This window comes from Heterodontus francisci, chromosome 22 (genome assembly GCF_036365525.1).
Source record: "Heterodontus francisci isolate sHetFra1 chromosome 22, sHetFra1.hap1, whole genome shotgun sequence".
Classification (NCBI taxonomy): Eukaryota; Metazoa; Chordata; class Chondrichthyes; order Heterodontiformes; family Heterodontidae; genus Heterodontus; species Heterodontus francisci.
The window spans coordinates 60,668,597-60,691,336 of record NC_090392.1 but is presented as its reverse complement, the minus strand read 5'-3'; the positions used below and the strand labels follow the sequence as shown (position 1 = coordinate 60,691,336).

Sequence of the window (22,740 nt, the reverse complement as noted above, 5' to 3'; positions counted from 1 at the left end):
AGTGTGTGAACTGGGGAAAAAAAATTGTGGGTGTGCCAACCTTTAAATAAACTGAAGTGCTCCAAGATTTGGGCTTGGCAACAGTAAACATTTCATTGTGTGTTAAGGGATTACTGAGTGTTTTGGTGTGCCCAAGATCTCCAAATCCAGTATATAAATAATTGGAAAGCTCATTATGATTATTTAAAGGTTTGGCATTTTAAGTATGTGCACTTTTTGAAAACCTTCAATAGCTTGGATTTTTTTTTAATCTGACAGATTCTGTGTATGATGTTTAGGAAACAGATTTATGGTCCTAATAGCAAAATGTGACTGTTTTCCATTTCCCCACTCAAGGAAATATAGCTTTTTTTTAAATGGAGGTTTGTATTGCAAAACATAGAGAAGGACAGACCAGACTGCAGGATCCTCTTGTACATGTAATATAATTTACATTAAATTAGTTGAGGTCAAGAACATTACATTTTTCAAAAGTCTCCAATTTTTACAAGTAAATAAATTTGGAAAAATATAAAAGATATAGAAGTTTCTTTTTTAATTGATGAATCATTTATCAAATAATACTGAAATTAATGTCTTCTGTAAAGTGGTGTACATGAACTGGAGAAGCCTTTATAACCCTTTTGGGCTCTTTCCAGTTATCTGAAACTGACATCATATTATTTGATTTGAATAAGCTTTAATACATTACAGTGTTTGAGCAGCAGTTTACAAGGAACAGTTGAGAATTCCTTGTATGGAAGTTGTGACTCCTGTTCCATGTTTCCCCTGCAGTTTGTTCTCGTTCACCCTCCAGATGCTCACTGTTGAATCTTCTATACTGAGAGTGATTCCAAACCCTTATACTCCAAAAATAGGAAGTTGAAGTACAGTGCATCCAAACATGCTTTCTCCCATACTCCAACCTGCTCCCCCGCCTCCATTGACTTTGCTTGAGCACTACCTATCTGTATTCAGACTCATCACAAGCTTCTATTGTTCGCGTGTTTGTAACTTATCCTGCAGACCGTGAAACTAATGGCCTTACTGTCTGCAATCAAGTCTTAATACATTGTTCTCCTTATTAATTTAATTAGCGGATTGAATGTAATTGTGGCTTATCGAAGCTATGAAATTCTATGTAGTCTACCAAGGCTCAATAATATTTACTAATTAAATAGGTGAATGCATTCCCCAATGCATTCTGAGCCATCATGCTCCCCCACTTCTGCTTGCTGCTGCAGCTCTATATCTCCTTGCCAATCTTATCCCCCTTTGATTCAAGACCCCTGTGTTCCATTGTTGCTGGCAATGTTTACACCCCTCAGTTCTAAACTCTTGAACGTCTTCCGTAAACCCTCTACTTACCGCCTCCTCTCCACCTTCAAAAATCTCAGAACCTTTTCAGCTAAACTTTTAATCATGCCTCCAATTCGTGGCTTGCTTTTTGTTTCCTTATGTCCTTCTGTAAAGTGTCTTGGGTTTTAATTAGATTGTATGTGTACATGTTTCAAAACTTTGATAAGTGGTCATTAATTTCCAGTAAGGATGTTCGAAGTGGAGAAGAGATTGTAATTTGTTAAAGAGAAAAAATAAGTCCTTTCTGTAGGAGTTTAATGCCATCAGAAGTGTTCTTGGTTGACACAAAAGCAAGATCAAGATGTGACTGGACTGCTTCTGAACTTTTGTTTAAGCATTATTTTGGGCTGAATCAGAGCAGAAAATCTGCTGAGACACAGTTCAGCTGAAAAGGATTCTGCGAGAGTCAGCAATCTTAGCGTGAGCTTCTGTATTTGTGCTTTCCAGACAGCCAGGAATTGTGCAGGATGTTTGTCTGTATCATTGAGAAGATGGATCTGCTCTTGTTGCTCATTGAAGCATTACTGAGTGACAATGGGTTTATCTTTAGACTGTTGAAGAAAATTGTATGCAAGGCAGTAGGAATTGAAATAATGTCAGGAAATTACAACACATTGACGGGTTAATGAAAGTATCACAATTATTCTAAATGTCAAATGGGAGTAGTTTGATTTGAAGTTTTTTTCATTAAGTGCATTAATTTTAAGCTGTGTCATTTAAAACTGGAGCTTGTAGATATTCTGGATATTTTAATTATTAGCTTCTTTGTCTCTCTAGCATGGAGCATCAGGGGAATTTGTGCAAAGGCAGGCAGACTACATTCCGTGCAACTGTTTGAGATGGATGTTTCTGGTGTTGATTGGCAAATTAATTGGACTAGTATTTCATTGGAGAAAGTAATGCTGTAACTGATCTCCATGAGTTAGAACACTTAGTATCCACAGTAGGACTCCTGGAAGCCTGCATTGATTTTTTTTCTCCTGTGGGTAATGTTTTGCTTCAGTTTAATAATTCAGAGCGTACAGTAAGCATCTGATCGGGATCCTAGTATCTTTTCTGCAGTTGCAACTTCAAGACCTTTCAGCTATTCAGTCATGAGAGTGGGATGATTCAAAACTGCATTAAGCTTTCCATCTGTTGTAGGTGGCATTGGAAGTATCCAGTCAGCAGCAATTCTGCATCTCACTGAATACTTTTTAAACTGCTGTGCTGTAGAATGTGCTAGTGGGACCAACACTTTCCAGAGGATTAGCTGTTACATAACCTAATGGTTTCAAGACATTTATCTTTTCTAGCGATGCTAATGAACAGAGGTGAGCATGGTCGCTCAGCAGTCACTTCCAGTACAATTCACCAACACAAGGTCAGGTATTCTTAAAGCAAGCCTAGCCCTGCCTTGGATGAACTGCTCCATAACTGGCACTTTGTGAATCCCAGTTTAGCAGGATATTGTTACCTGGCTTACATGTATTTATATATGACAATGTTTTAGATAACAAACTGTTATTAAGTGGCAATGTTATATAATGGTTTAGAAAGAAGCTATAACTAAGTGTAAAGAGTTCAGTATTAATCGTGATATTTGTTGCACGATCAGCATTACTATGGCATGGCCTATTCTATAATCAAAGTAAAAGCCATACTGTGTCCTTCACAATTATATCTGATGAGGTAAATAAGCTCACTTTCATCAGATTATACTTAGTGATTGAATATTTTATTATACTAATTTTTTGAAACTTTTGAGTAAAATGATGCATGACATCCATTTTTATCTGTTCTTTGCTGCTATATTTTATCTGAAGTTATTGTGACCCTGTGTCTATAAATGTAAAGCACAGGGTTATTTGTAAGTTGTGCTGTAAATGGGGGAGTGTGGGAAGGTAAATTGATCAAAAAGAGTCAACATAACTGAACTTAAACTTGAAATGATTTACTAATGCAATTATAATTGTAGTGTTTTTAATCTTAAAAAGAAAATCATGTTCAGAAAAAATATCTGCTTCTGTTTTCAACCCCACTACTATATTGTTCACCTTTGCTGTCTTTGGTTAATATGACAGTTGAAATGGTAAAGAGATGTATTTGCAATCTTTAATAAAGGTAAATAGGATGGCTTAATTTCTTAAGAACCTCATTAATATTTTAAGGGCATTGATTTATGTTAGAAATAGCATGGCAACTGGTTGATTGCAACCTGCGTACCTTTTTTCAATATTTATCCTGACTGTTCATGAGTACTAGCCTGACTTGATTTTACAGAATTTTTTGTTAGTCTTTCAGTTCTCTGTCAAAAGCATGCTATTAACCCTTTACCTCCACCATGCTACTCGCCACTTCAGAAAGCAGCTGATCTTTGACTGCAGAGTAGTCTAGTGAAGCCAAAGCCAAACAGAAAAGAATAGTCTATTCTCCAGAACTCCCTTTAACTCCTGAGGAGAAAAAAAGGCATCTGTAGTTGTTATGAATGAACCACTATAAAGATCCCAAGATCAAACTCTAGCCTATGCTGAGTTAGCTGATCTCACTGAGGCAGCAGGCAGGCTGCCACAATCATCATCTCAGCATCCCTGTGCTAACTGGCTGGGGTGGGGAAAATCATGCAGGCATTCTTCTCCTGAACATTTCCTAATAAGCCCATTCCCTCCTGCTGGAGAGTGTACATATGTGGGTGTCAGATCAGGACATGACTGCGATGCTTTCCATGGTTGAATAGTTTATGACACCCACTATCCAGATTCGCAAATAAAGAATAGCTATTTGAGAAAGGTGCTGGATGGTTGCTGGCATCTGTGGCTGTATATGCCATCATTGAATGACTAGCCCGTCAGGGGCCACTGTCTAGGATTTTACTGCTGTCCCTGTTGAGATCAACTAACTGAGCACAGACGGGGAATAAAATCTGGGCCCTTTGTATGAGTTAGCACAATGTCACGCATTGCATTTAACCATTAAGACATTGGAGAGCCAAAATTGTAGATTACTAGTACAGTATAATGAATGTGCAATTAATAATCTGTCATACAAATGGGCAATATTTCAAATTCCTGTGTCATCATTTTCTAAGTGATTGATTGCATCTATCAATTCCACCCTCTTGCAGCCTGATTCATTTGAAGTAGCATGTGGTACTGTGCTTGTAGTGATAGGTTTGCTCCTGTATCTGATGTAATACACGAGGGCACAACTGGCCAGATTAGGCAAAGTCTAGTTACATAACTGTTAAATATTTTTAACTTTTTAAAATAGTACCCTAATGGGGAATGATGATGTATTTATTTGTTTTGAAATACAAATACCTCTTCTAATCATGGCACAATAAATCTTCGATCCCATCGCACATCTTAATTCATATTATTTACCTAGTTTTAAAAAATCTGAGTGTTACACAAGAGAACTAAGCAGTCACATGGTTGACAACAGTGTTAATTTGAAGAGTTTCTGCCATTATTTTGTAGAAGTGAAGGAAGAAAATGCTTTCTATTTTAAAAATATTCCCTTTTGCTAATGTAAGCTCTATGGGCATGATGAGTATCACATGACCTGGTGAAATTCTCTCATGCTGCATTTAATACAGATATAATTAATCTCAGCAAAGTATGCTATCCTCATTGCCTCAATTTGTTATAATGAACAGCCCAAGCCCACAACATGATTTCTTCAGTCATAATGTAATACTGCCAGCTTTGGGAATCCATACACAGGCAGAAGGGATAACTGGACCTTTAGTTATTCCTGGTTTCTCAACCCATCCCATCATGTATTCAGGTGAGGTAAGTAGAGTAGGCTGCTTATTATGAATTGGATAACAGGATTGGAGAGGTATGTAAAATTAAATGTAAGTAACTTTAAAAAGAAAATGATTTCCCTTCCCTTCACGCGTCATGAAATGGAATCCCCAGATGGGATCAGTCATGCAGCAAACACGTCGAAATTCAGGGAGCTGGCCACAATTATAAAATCCAACAATGCAAACACACTCTAAAACATACTTGATTTACTTGTGCGGTGACGATAATGCACAAAATCCCTTAAATGCACAGCAATTACGATTTTGACTGGATTAATGACTACTCTAAATTTAGATATTAAGTTTATTATAACAATGCGAATCATAATTAATAAGTAATTTGCTGACCATGCCCATTTTTTGCTTCCTTTAGAATTTGTCTTTCTTGATTGTCATTCTTGATTTTAATCCAGATGGGCATTTCCCCCAAAGGGAAGTTACTTGATTCACTGGATGACTATTTGAAATTAAATTGTGTTTACATAACTGGCTTTTGTATTTGTTTTCAGCAAATTCAATCCTCCATAAATTGAATAAATGAGGCCCTCCACAAAGGCCCAAGTGCAATAAACATATTACTTTCCATCACTTAACAACAGATCCACAGTCCTCACACTGGTGGCACTAATGATTTGATCTCCAGACAGTGTAAGGCAGTAGCATTTCACTTTACCATGATCTTGTAATCTGCCTCTGGCCCATTACATTGATTGAACTTTCCATGCCATGTTGAAAAATTCCATAGAAAATAATCGGTTAATTTTTTCAATTATTTTAGTCGGAAACGTAAAGGCCAAATATAGAATTGTGTTCATGCATTGGTGGGACGTTTCACAAATATACAAAGGGATCAGTCTCTGTGTATTCAAGTATTTTCTATGGGCCTACATGAGATGGGTGAGAATTAAATTAAAAATAAATAACATGGAGGCCACTTTCGTGTTATTCTCTCAGGGGCAAGTGCACAGATCTGCCATGTATGAGGGTCTCAGAACTGGTTAAGATTGATTAACTCAATTCTGGTTCAAAGACATTACTAAATTTCAAGTGTGAGGAGGCTGCATTAACATCCACAGGGATAGTCATTCGTCTAAGGTGTTTCAGTTTCAAATGTGCATTGTAATTGAACTCTATTGCACTAAAATGTTTGTTATGGTGCACCTTTAAGGTACTTGTATATTGTGTGAGACTCATGCTAGCACTGTCAGATTCCCCAAGCACTGCTATTGCACAGCAGACTCCAAGCCAAACATGAAACTGTTGGAACTAGTTGCCAGGAAGACCCATTTTGATAGTCATGAAAAAGGCCTTTGATGTGGGTGCAGCCAACAATATGGTACAGTCATGCTGCTGTGCGGCCCCACCATCCATGCAAACCAACCAGCTCCAAGAGTCTGCCACACATCCAATTTATTTTGAACCAGCCACAGTATAATGGGACCATTTTGAAGACTAAAGTTGTTAAATTATTGTGGTGCAAGGTGACGTCTTTCTATTTTCCACAAATTAAAAGGAGTTGACTGTGTCACGCAAAGAAGCTGAGAGTACATCAGTAGTAGGAGACAAGCACATTGTACTCTTTGCATGAGTGATGTTTACTGGTTATACTTGTAATGTGAATGGGTGCATAATTGCACATTTCCTGTCTGCGCAGTTGCTCAAATGTGGTATGTCCTATGATACTATTGTAAAAGAAACTTTGGGCACAGTAACTCGAGCCATTAACTGTCAGTGTTGGCACTGAGTGATTCACTACAAATATTCAGTAAATTCAACTGAAAAAAAACAAAGATTGTTAAAGGAGGACAATGTGTGTGGGATTATTTCAGTACAAAGTACTGCTCTTGACGAATACATTACAGTAGTTTCAAGGATTGTTTTATTTATCCTAGCTCTGGATTTTTTCCCAGTTATGAGATAACCTGCTATAAACGTGCCAATCTAGAAAACTACCCAGGCTGACTGATATCTTCAAACAATCCCTCAGTTGAAATGTGCCTTGAATATAAGCCTAAAATATGCAAGAACAAGTAATAACACATAGTGCAGTGTGCCACAGGCATATAAGTTGCAGCATTCCTAGCATTCATGTATTGAAGGCACAAGATTTAATTTCTGGCGTGCCCCTGGAAGATGTTGACTTTTTACATTTCATTAGTGCATTCAGGTTCATCTTAATCACTCTTATTTAATTTTTAATATAAAAAAATGAAGTGGTTTTTGTGCTTCCAAAAGCCAAACCAAGCCATCATTTCTGCAAAAGCCTCAACAGTTGCTCTGCCTCCTTCAGAGACACACCATTCACAGAGACATTTTGTCCTCCACCTTCTCGCCTCCAATCCACTAGTACATTAACCCATTCAATACCTTGCAGTGCATAGGCATTCAGTACCCTTAAGATCACACTGCCAAGTTTTGCTCTCAAGCTTTATCCTCCCATTTCTAACACTGTTCTCAGACTCCTCCTCCAGCACTGCTGTCAGGCTATTCTGCTTCCCATTTTCTGCAGTGCTGTCTTGCACTCCCTTTCTCTCCCCTCCGCAGATCTTTCTGGTCCCACCTTCAGCACCACTTTGGGCCTCCTACTTTGTTGTCCTGTTGTAGAACAATTGAGCATGGCTGAAAACTCTGGATGCAAATTCCTTATCAATACTCTTGATGAAATTTGATGTTTTCCTGTACCTCTTGTCATTGTCAATGTGCAATCAGGGCACCCATCATACAATCGTAAGGATAGAATATTACTTGCCATAAAATATTCTGCATACCACATTTGAATAAAAAAAGCCTATCTAATACTAACTTGCTGAAGTTTAGGCCACTGACTATCGACAGTTTGTCTTGTCTACATAGCCAGCTATGTTACTGGCTCTTAACACTTGCATTAACATCTCACAAATCGACACATTATTTCTACTTCCAGTCTAGGCTGTGCAAAACTCTGCAATTCCCAAATCTCCTCATCTTGCTGCATTATTTTAGCTTAGCAAAACAGATTTGTCACAAAGTACTAAAAATAACGGCTTAGAAATTAGATCGCAATGGAATCAGAGAATGATGCTGTCGCTGCACACTCTAGAAGCACCGAAACAGCCCAATTGCTGGACAATGGAAAATTGGTGCTCCGGCCTCATTTGTTTATTACAGGGGAGCTGCAGAGGCCAGCCATGACCCCGAAGGATAAAGGCCTGCTATCCGACCTGAACCCGATGGGACCTGGCGACATGTCGGGTTTGGGTTGGGTCGCTCATCCGGGTCCAGCTTTTGGGCTTGGGTTGGGTCAGGCCAGACACGCACAGTAAGAAGTGTTAAAAGTAAAAAACCTACCTGAGCTGTGAGTCCGGGATGCCAAAGAGGGAAATTCTGAGTCTGCGCAGTGAGCAAGTGAGCATCTCTATGACGTCATCACACTCATGCTGCAGCTTCCTGTAGATTGGGAGTCACAAGGTAGGTAAAGGGAATATTCTGGTGGTCTGGTCGGGCACGGGAAAAAAGTAGAGGGACTCGGGCCGGGTCAGGCTCGGGTCCGATGTGGTTCTGTTGGGTTCGGGTCAGTTTTTTCTTTCCCTGACCTGAGCAGGCCTTTACCCAAGGCCAGCTTTACAGCCTTGGGAGGCATCCAAGAATCTGCTGATGTGGATTCCGTTTGAGATGGTAAGGAGAGTCCAGGATGGGTTGTGGGTACAGAGGTAATTTTTTTTTCCAAAGAAATATACTTTATTCATAAAATTTGTAAAAATATATTACATAACAGTTCAAATTTGACATTACATAAAGTGCAGTACAGATCAGTTTCTTTCAATACAGTACCTCATGTCCCGTATGTACAGTGCCTCACTACATTTGCCATGAGAGGTTATATTTACAATGTGCATTTACATTCCATGTCAAACATTCTCTGTTGTATACAACCTGAGGGGTTTTACACGGACTAATCAGGAGGAGGGTGAGCAGTGGCTGGCAGCAGCCTGCAAATTTAATGTGGAGCCAGGAGGAGCAAGAATCCTCCTTTTGGATTCACAATAAGTTAAGTAATAATATTTAAAACTCAGCAATCCAGTGACAACCTCCAGGTGGTTTGACTAACAAGCACCGGATAATATTGACTGCAACATGCACAACTTATGCTGCATTCAATCACAAATGAGCTTTGTAAAAGAGGCTTCAAACAGGCATTCGGCCCCTATTTACATATGCAATTGAACTAATGCCTGTTTCAGGCTTTCTTCCTGGATGCCTCGGCAAGAACCTTCACCATTATGGCTGGTGATGCACTTGCAGTGCAGAATGACTGCATGCACACTGCCTATTATATTGGACACTTAAGTGCCCGTTTTATGGCACAGCGCAGTTCAATTTCTAGGCAAATATGCATTTTTATTAGTGGAAAGGCGGTTTAACATTTAGATTTTCCAATTCAGGTCCAAAGAAATCAACCAGGTTCAATTTGCATTCAGTTTAGATGCAGGAGCTCATTGTTTTTTTATTTAAATGTAGGCCATTGGTGAGATGCATTTGTCAAGATTCAGGAGATATTTTAGCATCTGTAAGGAGAACACTTGAATGATTCATGACAGAGTTGAGATTTTTCAGCCAATCAAGTGACGCTTTCCCTTCCCATATGCGTTTTGTAATTCTTCATTATTAGAGGAAATAGTATGGATGTGTTGGTGCATAAATTTAGCAATTTAATTGTAATTTTTTCATTAAGCTAACTCTCAATGAAGTATGATTCAAATTAGCAAGTAGACTTATTGCACTAAAACATCTCTGACATATATACTTTCCACTTTTGCTTTGTATCAATTGCATAATCCCAGCCTTTTTATTCTAAAATTCTTAATTACCTTGGAAGAAAAGTTGCTTTTAATGGAAAAGTACCCAGAAAGAGGGAATCTTAGTCTAAACTTCAATGAAAAGCATCTAATATGGAAGGTGGCGTTTGCACACACATGTTGAGCCACAAGTGCCCTGCCCGTCATATTGGTGTAGGTATCAAAAGAGATAACCAGGGCCCATGCTTGAAACAGGCTTATTCAAAGAGGGGGGCCTATCTTTTTTTATTCTAAGAGGTGTATGTGAGCTTGATGGAGATAGTCAATGTACCTTTTACACTTCAAATACAATGTGTATAACTTGTTATGGAACTATGATTTTCCTGTATCATTTGGCTAAATAATCAATGTTTGTTAACTCGGGTACTACAGCAACACACATAATTTGTCAAATTATGTGACTTTACAAATTTGTTGACAAGAAGTGTAAAATGAGAGATCCTTATATTGAATCTATTGTTAAGAACAACATATCACACAGTGTGTCCTAAAGAAATCTCACATTGCTTGATTGATAATCTCAACTTCTTGTTGTGTGACAGATGGGAAAGACTTCTGGGGAAAGTTTGAGATTGTAGGTGGTTTCTTACATGTGTATGCATATGTATTGAAAAGATATACTACAGATCTGCCTAATTTGAAATGTATGGCTGTTTTTAAAAATCCTCCACAGAACAATGTTCTATTTTTCAGCTATGTTGTGCTCGGCCAAAATAGCTTTTCAAGGTATTCTGAAAATGTTGGAGAAAGCAGCATGATTCTGGAGATATTAGGGGTGAAATTGGTCTTTGGTAGCATAAAATAGGCAATGTTGAATTGGCTGCTCATTTTACACCCCACCTGATTTTCTTTAGGGCTAATGAAAAGCAAATATGCGGTGAAGATTGGTGTGCCAGGAGTCATTTTATGACTTTGCAGCCTCAAATTTCTGACATCCAGCTAAAGATTCCATGATGAGTGCAATGCCAGAAGATTGTTCCTGCTCTGGTCATTCCTTGAAGCTTGCAATATTCTGTGATGTTGACTTAAGTGGACTGTACTTCTCAAGTGTCAGAGGCAAATGAACACTTTTTCAATAGAAACAAACTGCAGTCTTATGTTTTGCCATAAACAGCAGATATCAGCTTCCTGTTGAGGAAACTTACGTTTTGAGTGCAAGATTTTAAAATATTTTTGTGTAAAGATCCTGATGGGATTGGCTATTGCAAGAGAGTGGAGGGCAGCACGTATGGTCAAGCAGTTGGATAATCCTTTTGTTAAAAAAACACATTCATTTTTAAAATAAGAAATGTGTTTATGGAGCACAGTAGGCTGCTCCACTGGCACAGTGTGCTCGTGCATACTAAATAATACGACATGGATTTACATCTCTGATTATAGAGCAAATTGCTGATCTCGCTTGGCTATCAGGAAGCACTGAGAGGTGGCGGGCGAGACATTCCATTATAGGGGGTGAGAATAAAAAGTCAGTGAGTTATTTTTTTATACCTTCTAGAGGCCAGTCGCTGAAGAACATCCCAAGGAGGATTTAATTCGGGCATTAAATCCAAACAAGAGTATATGCTTGTGGGGCTTAACAGATTTTATGAATTATTGATACAAAATATATTTTACAGCATCCACAAGTGATAGCGGTCAAATACTGGATTATCTATAGACATTGCAGTTTTTCATAGCTTGAAACAGAAAAAGAGTTGTGTGGATCATTGCAAAGATGGTCAGCTGTGTTAGAATCATACAGCACAGAGAGGCCATTCAACCCATTGTGCCTGTGCAAGCTCTTTGAAAGAGCAATCCAATTAGTCCCGCTCCCTTGCTCTTTCCCTGTAAACCTCCTCCCCTCAAAAAATGTCTCCCCTTCAAGTAATTATCCAATTCCCTTTGAAAGTTATTACTGAATCTCTTCCACCACCTTTTCAGGAAGTGTATTCAGATCATCAAAACTCAGTGCATATTTTTTACTTCAAGTCACCTCTGCTTTTGACATTCAGGAAAGCTCAGTACTTTTTCTTTTGGTTTTAAAGCTACCTTAACATCGTTAACTTTCCAAGTGAAATGTGATTCCTGGTGTTTAGAGGATTCAGCAACTGTAAAGTACAGATATGAAGACGAAAAATTTTGACGAATGAAATTATAACTGCTGGGTGTTTGCAATCTAACCAAAGTGTATTGTACTGAACATAAAGAGATTATTAACCAGTAATTCCACTGATGATATTAGAGTGTTCGTAATGTAAAGCGATGACGCTCAGTTAAAATACTACAGGCAAGCTGTTTACTCTCTTACTTACATTGTACTGCCTTTATTGTTCTTTAGGCACTTTTCAAATCAAGCTAGTGATAAAGTCAACTGGAAGAAAACATTTTCTGTATATAGTGTGCAGTCACAAATAGCTGTCCATGAGTTTAAAGCTGTGATTCAGGATATATTAAATGATAACAAGTAGTAGTTAGCCATGACTTTAACGTTGTGATTCTGTTTTGTTGTTTTTGGTGGTGTTTATAAGCTACTAGAATTTGGTTTTCAGTTTATGACCGCATCAGATCTGCTTTTTTACATTGCATTATTGTAATGCTCTGCTCCATTGCATTACATCCTGTAACTTGCACCCTACTCATTATCCATTCTGGATGAATATTCTCCTTCCTGTTATTGATGGCAGCTAATGGATAATGAATATCACCCTAAGTTACACCGAATCGTTTTAGCAGGTGACTGATCTGATATCACCTGTTCGATGTTGCCATTGAAAGTTAAAATTACCCCCAAAGTGTTTCCTCAAAATTTGCTCTGCTTGAAAAAAAGAGTTTCTTACCACAGTTTTCAAATTAAAGATTTCCTTATGGTTCCATTAATTCACATGATTTGCCGTTGTGGTATTATCACTGGACTAGTAACCCAGAGACCCAGCGTATTGATCTGGGGACATGGGTTCGAATCCCACCACCACAGAAGGTGGAATTTGAATTTAATTAATACATCTGGAATTAAAAGCTAGTCTAATGATGGCCATGAAAACCATTGTCGATTGTTGTAAAAACCCATCTGGTTCACTAATGTCCTTTAGGGAAGGAAATCTGCTGTCCTTACCTGTTCTGGCCTACATGTGACTCCAGACCCACAGCAATGTGGTTGACTCTGACATGCCCTCTGAAATGGCCTCGCAAGCCACTCAGTTGTACCTAACCGCTATGAAGTCAATAAAAAGGAATGAAACCGGATGTACCACCCGGCATCGACCTAGGCACCGGAAACGACAACAGCAAACCCAGCCCTGTCGACCCTGCAAAGTCCTCCTTACTAACATCTGGGGGCTTGTGCCAAAGTTGGGAGAGTTGTGCCACAGACTAGTCAAGCAACAGTTTGACACAGTCATACTCACGGAATCATACCTTACAGACAATGTCCCAGACACTGTAATCACTATCCCTGGGTATGTCCTGTCCCGGTGGCGGGACAGTGGTCTACAGTAGGGAGGGAGTTGCCCTGGGAGTCTTCAACATCGACTCCGGACCCCATGAAGTCTCATGGCATCAAGTCAAACATGGGCAAGGTAACCTCCTACTGATTACCACCTACCGCTCTCCCTCAGCTGATGAGTCAGTACTCCTCCATGTTATACACCACTTGGAGGAAGCACTGAGGGTGGCAAGGGCACAAAATGTGCTCTGGGTGGGGGACTTCAATGTCCATCCCCGAGTGGCTCGGTAGCACCACTACCGACCGAGCTGGCCGAGTACTAAAGGACATAGCTGCTAGACTGGGTCTGCAGCAGGTGGTGGGGGAACCAACACGAGGGAAAAACATACTTGACCTTGTCCTCACCAATCTGCCTGCCGCAGGTGCATCTGTCCATGACTGTATTGGTAGGAGTGACCACCGCACAGTCCTTGTGGAGACAAAGTCCCGCCTTCACATTGAGGATACCGTACATCATGTTGTGTGGCACTATCACCGTGCTAAATGGGATAGATTTCAAACAGATCTAGCAATGCAAAACTGGGCATCCATGAGGCGCTGTGGGCCATCAATAGCAGCAGAATTGTACTCAACCACAATCTGTAACCTCATGGCCCGTCATATCCCCCACTCTACCATTACCATCAAGCCATGAGAGCATCCCTGGTTCAATGACAAGTGCAGGAGGACATGCCAGGAGCAGCACCAGGCATACCTCAAAATGAGGTGTCAACCTGGTGAAGCTACAACCCAGGACTACTTACATGCCAAACTGCATAAGCAGCATGTGATAGACAGAGCTAAGCGATCCCATAACCAACGGATCAGATCTAAGCTCTGCAGTCCTGCCACATCTAGCCGTGAATGGTGGTGGACAATTGAACAACTAACTGGAGGAGGTGGCTCCACAAATATCCCCATCCTCAATGATGGGGGAGACCAGCACATCAGTGCGATAGATAAGGCTGAAGCATTTGCAACAATCTTCAGCCAGAAGTGCCAAGTGGATGATCCATCTCTGCCTCCTCCTGAAGTCCCCAGCATCACAGATGCCAGTCTTCAGCCAATTCAATTCACTCCCGTGATATCAAGAAACGACTGAAGGCACTGGATACTGCAAAGGCTATGGGTGCTGACAATATTCCGGCAATAGTACTGAAGATCTGTGCTCCAGAACTTGCTGCACTCCTAGCCAAGCTGTTCCAGTATAGCTACAACACTGGCAATGTGGAAATTTGCCCAGGTCTGTCCTGTACACAAAAAGCCAACACATGTCCAACCTGGCCAATTACCGCCCCACCAGTCTACTCTCAATCATCAGAATCACAACGTTAAAGTCATGGCTGACTACTACTTGTTATCATTTAATATATCCTGTAACATGCTGCTCAATTACATTACGTCCTAGTAGCACCCTACTCATTATCCATTCTGGAGCAATTCAGTATTCATATCATTTTTGGTTACATAATTCATGGGTTATTGCTGAGTTTACGCTTCAGCTCTTAGCGTATGCAATCCTTAGGAACGCAGTAAATGCAAGCCAGGCTGTGGTTAAGATTTAAATAGGCTATTTGATTAAAAAGTTGAATAGAAAGAAAGCAAAATGATCCACCAGATGTCTTGTTGATGCTGCTGTTGCCTTGTTGCTTGTATCCTAACTATAGTTGATCTGGTTGGTCAGATTTTCATGACTGCAAAACAACTTTAAAAATGCATTAAGACTTTCGTTTACTATCTGGTTAGTGGAATCGTGCACTAGCTACAAATGTTGTCTCATTAGATGTTTGGTGCTATCTGGGTGAATGAGCTTCAGTTGTCACAATCAATACAACTATTGATGAGAAAACTAATCAATTAGCATTAATACAAGATGACGAAGCACAAACTGAAACACCTTGCAACATCTAGAATACAGCATTGCAGTGCTATGGGCGGCATTATATGGGGTACGTTAGATCTGAGTTGATGCTTAGGAATCTAACAATTCATTATAGTTCTATGAAACTTCAGATCTGAGTGTAGTATTAGTGCCATTTATAATATTGACCCATTAAGGTGTCAGTTTTGCCTTAGAGAAAAGAAAGATTTGCATTTATATAGTGCCTTCCAGGACCAAAGTACTTTACAGCCAGTGAAGTACTTTTCTAGTGTAGTCACTGTGTGCTGTCACATCTGAGTCAGAACATTGTTGGTTCAAGTCCCACTCCATAGACCTGACCACATAATCCAGACTATCACATCACTGTAGTACTGAGAGAGTACTACATTGTCAGAGGTCTCAAATGAAACGTTAAACCAAAGCTCTCTGCCCTCTAAGGTGGATGTAAAAGATCCCACGGTACTATGGCACTATTTGAAAAAATGAAAAGGAGTCCTGTCCAATATTTTATCCTCAACCATTGTCACCAAAACAGATTAACTGGTCACTTATCTCATTGTGGGTCCTCGCTGTGCTCAAGTTGGCTGCCACATTTTCCTGCAACTGTGTTTCAAAATGGTTCATTGGTTGTGACGTGCTTTGAGGTGTTCTGATGTGAAAGGTACCATACAGCTGTAAGTTTGTTTCCTAAAGTCTGTTCCTGTTTTCACTATCTATCATACTGATGTTTGCCCTACAGTAACTGAATTTTGCCTAAGATTATTAGTATGTTTTCTATTTTTTATATTACTGTCTTGCATGTGTGCAGTTCTATTTTTTTGACACTTCATTATAGGAGGAACCATATTGGCATGAAATACTACTGTGGTTCTGTGTGTTTCCTCTGACGATTGCTGGAAAGAAGTGATAAGGTAAGTGATTAGTGTTGACTTTTGTGTATTTTCTAGTCTGTATATATATCCAATCTCAGATCAGGTTAAGTTGATCCAATTCATCTGTTTCCTTTTTGCCCATTTATAGCCGCCTTTGGCCTCCTTGTCTTGAGAGACAATGGGTAAGCGCCTGGAGGTGGTCAGTGGTTTGTGCAGCAGCGCCTGGAGTGGCTATAAAGGCCAATTCTAGAGTGACAGACTCTTCCACAGGTGCTGCAGATAAAATTGGTTGTCGGGGCTGTTACACAGTTGGCTCTCCCCTTGCGCTTCTGTCTTTTTTCCTGCCAACTGCTAAGTCTCTTCGACTCACCATGCTTTAGCCCCGCCTTTATGTTGCCCGCCAGCTCTGGCGATCACTGGCAACTGACTCCCACGACTTGTGATCAATGTCACAGGACTTCATGTCGCGTTTGCAGACGTCTTTAAAGCGGAGCCATGGACGGCCGGTGGGTCTGATACCAGTGACGAGCTCGCTGTACAATGTGTCCTTGGGGATCCTGCCATCTTCCATGCGGCTCACATGGCCAAGCCACCTCAGGCGCCGCTGACTCAGTAGGGTGTATATGCTGGGGATGTTGGCCGCCTCAAGGACTTCTGTGTTGGAGATATGGTCCTGCCACCTGATGCCAAGGATTCTCCGGAGGCAGCGAAGATGGAATGAATTGAGACATCGCTCTTGGCTGATGTACGTTGTCCAGGCCTCGCTGCCATAGAGCAAGGTACTGAGGACACAGGCTTGATACACTTGGACTTTTGTGTTCTGTGTCAGTGCGCCATTTTCCCACACTCTCTTGGCCAGTCTGGACATAGCAGTGGAAGCCTTTCCCATGCGCTTGTTTAATTCTGCATCAAGAGACAGGTTACTGGTGACAGTTGAGCCTAGGTGAACTCTTGAACCACTTCCAGAACTTATAGCCTACTTCCTCATATTCCTACTAGCTTGGTAGGCATGGAGCAGTATACTTGTAGCTTGATTTCAAATGGGTTTGCATATACCTCAACCAATTTCTTTATCATGTTGTGGATTTCACATTCGAAGATTCAAATGTTAGTATCAAAACCTGCAGTTCAAGTGAATCAACAAAGTTGTGTTCATTGAAACAACGATAAAATGATTCAGTGATCTGGTCATTCATTTGTTAGAATGCAGTTGTATACTTTTCCACTTAGAAGCAACATGAAAGTTTAAAAAGTAACTTTGTTTTTGTACAATTCCTTGAATATTCTCCTGCTTTTAATGGAACAAGTCTGCTGTAGGCTGATATTTGGGATGTCTCTAAACATTAAAGCGCCAGCATTAAGTACAGACTGTTGCAACGAATTGAAAAATTGTCCTTTTCACCTCTTTGATCCATATTTGAATTCAGTCCAGAAATAGTCTGTTCTTCCTAATGAGGAACAGACTACAATCCCAAGCCAGCAAAGACACCCTTGTATTCAGTACAATTGTAATTAGTTCATCAGTCATACCATAAGGTTGCATAGTATAAGACATTCCTGTACATTTTGAGAAGGATTAGGTTGAGAAATACTCTGCTGCGTCTGATATGTTTGCTTCTGGTGGGAAAAAAATTCAGTATGACATTTTGGTGAATAGTAATTAGGTTGTTGTTTGGCCTTTGAGGTGAAGATGACCATGTCCATCATCTGGAATGTTTGGTAGGGTTTCAGTGGGTGCATAGGTGACTGCTAAGGCCAATCTGCGCCCAGAAGTTCTGCTGCAAATAGGGCAGAATGCCACTGATGATTGAGTTTTGGATGAGTTACAGTCTCAGGATTTCCTCTCCTTGCATTTTCTCTCTGCCTCTGATACGAGCTTGCTTTCAAAGGAAGTCGCGCACATTTTATTTAGACGCCAGGTGCAGTGATTTTGGGCAAGCTTCTCCCAGGACCCGGAATTGATATCAAACCTCCAAAGCAAAGCCTTCAGAGTGTCCTTGGAATGCTTCCTTTGACCGCTGTGAGAGCACATCCCAGACTCGAGCTCTCCATAGAAGATTTGCTTTGGTAAGCGAGTACCAGGCATTCTGGCTCCATGATGAACCCAACTAAGTTGTAACTGTCTCAATATAGTGTGGATGTTTGGCATGCCAGCTCGGGTGAACACCTCAGTGTCTGGTATATTGTCCTGCCATCTGATCTTCAGAAGCCTCCAAAGGCAGCTCAAGTGAAAGTGGTTGAGCTTTTTGGCATGATGCTGGTACACAGTCAAGTCTTGCATGCGTAGAGCAGAGTGGGCAGGACTATTGCTGTATAAACTTTTGTAGGCAGACTTCTCTTAATTCCAAGACTGATGCCCAGAGGCTACACTTGCTTTGGCAATTTTTACATGTGTCTTGTCTTCGATATAGACAGCTTGAGAGACTGTGCTGCCGAGAGAGGTGACCTTATTCACTGTTGACAGATTCTGGTCATGGACTGAAACTTTAGGCTCGAGATAGGGCTTTCCTGGAGCAGGTTGGTACATAACTTCAGTTTTCTTTGTGCTGATCGTAAGGCCAAAGTTGTTGCATGTTCTGTTCTTGACATTTCTCCTGGAGCTGTCTGACTGCAAACACCATATCAGTGGTTCCTCGACCTGTTCTGAAACCACACTGACTCTCTGGCAACAGATCCTAGTCGAGATGTTGCACTTAGCGGTTCAGAGGTATTCTGTCGAAGCTTTTGCCAGAGATGGAGAGGAGTGAAATTCCTCTGTGATTGTTGCAAGATTGGTGAGTTCCTTTCTGCTTGTACAGGTGAACAATGGAGGCATATTTGTATGCTTGCCAGATAGTTCCTTGCTGCCACATAGACTGAAGGAGTTCAGTGGGCTTCTTGACCAGGCATTGACCTTCAGCCCTGTAGCTGGGATAGCATCAGCTCCTGGAGCTTTGCCGCTAGACAGGAGTTTCATAGCTTTTGTCATTTCTAACAGTGTGGGAGGGTCATTAAGAGAACAGTTGACGGCAACCTGTGGCAGCCTGTTGATAGCTTCTTCGTTGACGGATGAAGGCTGGTTGAGGATGTGGTTGATGTGCTTTGCCTATCTTTCTAGAATTTGGGCTTTTGTTGTGAGCAATGCTGACCCATCGGCAATGAGGATTGGTGATGAACCAGTAGACTGGGCCTGTAGACAGATTTCAGAGTATTGTAGAATTTCTGCAGTCTTTGTGATCGGCGTATGACTGGAGTTCGTCTGCTTTCTGATTCAGTCAAGTGTCTTGTATCTCTCCACGCTTGCATTGGACAGTCGTGCAAGTGTTAAGGTAGGCATCGTGCTTGGAAAGTGGTGACTTGTCATGGAGGTAAGCCCTATGTTTATCCTCCAGTAGATTCTAGATCACCTCATTATTTTCATCGAATCAGTATTGATGCTTATGAGAAGTAGGGCCAAGGACCTCTAGAGCAGTGGAGTACACTATAATCCCTGAAGGTCACCACTCATCCTCAATGCAGTAAGTGTCCATTTTCATTGTATACAGGCGATTCTCGAGTTTCTCTGAGCAAGATTCCTCTGTGACTGCCTGTTTGAGCCTAGAGATATTGAGACCCTTCTGGACCTTCGTGCCCTGAGGGCATCTAGGGGATGGATCTTGATGTTTAGCTTTGAGATGATAAGACAGTGGTCAGTCCAGCAGTCAGCGCTGCACATGGCCTTCGTTACGTGCACCTGCCTATCCCTCTGTCTGGTGATGATATTGTTGATTAGATGCCAATGCATGGAACGAGGGTGCATTCACGATGTCTTGTTGCAGTTAGGAAGATGGAAAACTGTGTTGGTGATCAAGAGCTTATGCTCAGCGCACATCTTCAGCAAGAGGAGACCACTTCTGTTAAAACTGCCAACCCCGATTTTTTTCCGATGACCCCCTCCCACACCTGGTGATCTGCACTAACTCTTGTGTTGAAGTCACCAAGAATGATTAGCTGGTTTGGCCTTGGCACAGTGGCAATCAAGGAGTGGAGGTCATCATAAAATTTATCCTTGACTTATCATGGCTGGTCATAATAAGGACATACACACTGATGAGAGTTGCTTGCCTGTTGCCATGCAGGGGGAATTCAAGCACCATCAAACAATCATTAATACCCTTGGACAGGCAAGTCAACTTACAGACGAGATGGTTCATGACAACAAAGCCTACACCAGCTTCGCGTCGTTCTTCTTTTCCACAGCCACTTCAAAAGAATGTATAACCTGCGCCGATTTCCTTGAGCCGACCCTCCTTAGGTAGATGAGTCTCACTGAGGGTGGCAATATGGACGTTGTACCTAGCCAACTGTCTACCAGGTCAACTGTCTCAGGTCTGTCAACTGTTGTGCTGTCCATGAGGGTGCGCACATTCCATGTGCCAATGGTGACCGGTACACCCTTACTTCCTTTTTGAGATTGACATACGACCCTGTTGATGGGATCCCTGCAGTTTCGACCTACTGGGTAGGTGAAGCAGACAATGTTTGGGGCATCTTTTCTAGCCCCTTCCTCACAAGTCCTGTGGCCATGGGTGAGTGATGTAGCAGGAGGTATGGATTCACTGGGAGCTAGTAGATCAGGCCATAGGATCGTTTTTCACTGGAAGGAAGTAGTAGTGGAACTCAGCAGCCCCCTGAGTGACTGAGCAGCCCTTTTTAGGATCACACTGCTCACTTCCCTGGATAATTATGGTCAGACTCGCCTGAATGCATGTTTCTGATTGGTATTGCAGTTCAAACAAGTCAAGGGCATTGATGGTTTTTGGAAATGGAGCACAACCAAAATAATCTGTCAGAATGTAAGATTCTTTAGCAAGGTTCGTCCAGAATGTTGCCACTCATATCCTTAGCCCCTTAAAGCCTCGCCCTAGTCCTCATGAGGCTGCTCTAACTCCCTGTGCCTGCATGAATTCATTTCAAGATCCATACTATTAAATGCATTCAAGCACTTTCCCCACCTAAACTCTGACCACCTTCAGCCTCATGTCCCTGTTTGCATCCTTCATTCCTCTGATATTGCTTTAATCCTATTTCCCCATTCTGTCCACCTCAGCATTGCCACCTGCTCTTTTAGCTGCACACTTGCCCATTGGAATTCGCCATTATTCCCCCCCGCCCCCCACAATGTCCCTCCACCTTCATCTTCACTGCTTCCAAAAGACTACTACTTTACAACTGTTTTCTTGGTTCTGCCATTAATTAATTCTTCCAATTCTCCTTCCCACTCGATTTTCATTTATCTGACCTCTAAAGCACACTCAGATATCATTCTGATGCCAGGAGCATTAAAATGCAAGTTGTTATAAATTTTAATGAAGTGGGTGTTGGGAGGATCTGCAGATTTCTTGGCTGTTTCTTTGATTAGAAGGCAACATGCTGAGTCAGCTTTATTGCCCCATAGGTACCCTGGCTCTAATAAGTAAACTTGATTAAATGCTGATTCTGCTATCTTTATAACTCAGGATGACATTCATCGTACCTTTCCCCAGCGAGCTTCAGGAAATACTTTAAATAATTTTGTTTAATTTTATTTTTGTGCATTTGACTCTTTTCACAGGATCTATACTATTTTTCTCAATTGCAAGAGCAACATTCAGGCTTTATTCACCTTCATTGGTAGTGCCATGAAGGAGATAACCCATCGAATAAAATATTCTAACCTTGCAACTGAAGAAGGAGTAATATCTCTAAGACACCGGAGTAACAGGGCCGAATTTTGATTAGGCTATGGGGGAAGGAGCAGAGGCAAGTGAGCTCGTAATTTCCCACTGCCGGCCAGCATGCCAGTCTACTGCCATGGTCTCGCCTGCGGACCATTTTCATGCAGGCAGGATTGGGGAGATGATGGCTACCTGCCTGCAAGTGGCAGCTGGCTAATTAAAAACCTTATTAAGGCCACTCTGCACACGCCAACTTTTTCCAGTCGGCATGTGGGGCCCCCTCTGAGGCCAAAACGCAGCCAAGGACTGGAGGCGGCCTGCTAGCAGCAGATTGGAGGGGGCCCAGCACTCCATACAGCTAGGAAACACACACCTGCCATAGCCATAGAGCCACAGCTGTGGTCGCTGGCTGTCCAGTGGCAGGATTATCCCTCTATGATAATGGTCAGGCAGCTGTGACCTCTTCGATTTTAAAAATGTGAGGCACCCTCTCTTTCTCCTCTGATGGTGGGGCTGCCGATTTCTGTGCTGGAAGACTTCTTGTTGACTCTCCAGCCTCAGGAGACTGCCCGCTGTCTTCAATTGCACAGGGCTGACAGAGGTGGTCAGTTAATTAATTAATTGGTCGCCTCCTCGAAAATTGCCCTCTGGGTCCTGGCATGTGTGGGTTCCCGACCCGCATTTCCTCCCAACAGCAGGATTGGGGCCCGGCCCCAATGAAAATCCAGCCCATGAACTTTTGCTTACAGTCCTTGTATTCTGGAATATCTTTGAACTCTGAATTGCAAGAAGAGACTTTTTGAATCCCAGTTTCCAGGGATATTAACTTGGGCCTCCCCTATATTTGCTTTGAACAAAATAGGATGTAATCTATCACCTGACTTTCTC

The 22,740-nt window shown here is 41.4% G+C and overlaps 1 protein-coding gene across 11 annotated transcripts in view; it reads left to right on the top strand.

The window, feature by feature from the left end:
- The window catches only part of gramd1ba (GRAM domain containing 1Ba), a 590,058-nt gene that overhangs the window by 242,473 nt on the left and 324,845 nt on the right, over positions 1 to 22,740 (top strand). The gene's annotated exons all lie outside the window — the stretch shown is intronic.